The sequence below is a fragment of the Amphimedon queenslandica genome, unplaced genomic scaffold (assembly GCF_000090795.2).
Source record: "Amphimedon queenslandica unplaced genomic scaffold, v1.1 AMPQUscaffold_8887_Cont19173, whole genome shotgun sequence".
NCBI lineage: Eukaryota > Metazoa > Porifera > Demospongiae > Haplosclerida > Niphatidae > Amphimedon > Amphimedon queenslandica.
Window position 1 is genome coordinate 1 of NW_003550840.1, and position 1403 is coordinate 1403.

The 1403-nt window shown below is 32.2% G+C and overlaps 1 long non-coding RNA gene across 1 annotated transcript; it reads right to left on the reverse strand.

Annotated features, from left to right (window-relative positions):
- Nucleotides 1-385: 385 nt before the first annotated feature.
- Nucleotides 386-732, reverse strand: LOC109591131 (uncharacterized). The gene is made up of 3 exons (XR_002189668.1): nt 685-732; nt 602-634; nt 386-408 (listed from the first exon to the last, which is right to left on the reverse strand). It is a non-coding gene; the product is annotated as an uncharacterized LOC109591131 (long non-coding RNA).
- Nucleotides 733-1403: the final 671 nt, after the last annotated feature.

Consider the following 1403-nt stretch of genomic DNA (forward strand, 5'->3'; position numbering starts at 1 on the left):
TGGTTTAATTAACATCTATTATTCATAGGTTCATCTCCTCAACCCTCTATTGGTACACGTGGTAAATCTAAAGGTACATCTAGTACTAATTTAAAGGTATAAATTATGTAATGGTTTAATGATTAACATCTATTATTGATTGGTTCACTCCTCAACCCTCTCTTAGTATCTATGTGTTAATTAATCAGATAATCGGACATGCCCCAAATAATTTTAAAATTATTTTTTAACAATAATAAGTTATAAGAGAGTTATTTTCGAGAGAAATGACATTCTTTTGAGCAATACCTGCTCCCTTTGGAGCGCAACTTATCCCTAAACATTCATAATGAAACCATTCAGTTTCACAAAGTACATTATCACACACAATGATTTTCCCGATATCTTTTCCACCACACCAACAGTATCCTATTAATAAAAACAGTTGTAATTGAAATTTATACTATTACATACATTTGTATAAAATATTGCAATGCAAGCTATATAATTTTTGCATGCATCAAAGTTGTTATATACCAGTTCCCTATATCTGCCTTAATAAACAGAAGGGCAGATTCTAATGAAAGACATGTACAAGCAATGAACAATTATGAACGGATACCTCCAGAGCTTTCATCAAAATCAGAAGCAGTGTCTAAGATAACCTTTATTAATATCTTATCCATTTTACACTATCTCCTGTACCTTGAGAGCTGTCTTGTATAGTCAAGTAACAGATAATAAATGACTTGGAGATGAACCTACATATATTAAATAAAGCTTCAAGCTGCCTACTAGAATGAGAGCTAGGTATATGTACAGTTGACCATGCCTGGACCAGCTAGCTAAATACTATTACATTACTGTGTAGTGAGACTGCTTACAATTATCTATAAGTGTATATGCTTAGTCAATGCTATACATGCATACATTATTTTGCTGGCTACGCTCCTCCCTTACTCTTAATTTATGTCATAATTTTTTTAGTCAAATACACATGTACATGTACCTTTACAATTAGTAATACCTTTTTAACTAAATGCAACATATCTGGTAGTTGAAGCTTGAAGGGATGATCCTGTCCATAAAAGCTGTTAGTCAGTAATGACACCATAAAATTATTCATACCTTTAGAATTAGTACCAGATGAACCATTAGATTTACCACGTGTACCAATAGAGGGTTGAGGAGATGAACCCATCAATAATACATGTTAATCATTAAACCATTACATAATTCATACCTTTAGAATTAGTACTAGATGTTCCATTAGATTTACCATATGAACTAAGAGGGTTGAGGAGATGAACCTATCAATAATAGATGTTAATCATTAAACCATTACATAATTCATACCTTAAGAATCAGTACTAGATGTACCTTTAGATTTACCACGTGTACTAACAGAGGGTTGAGGGATGAAC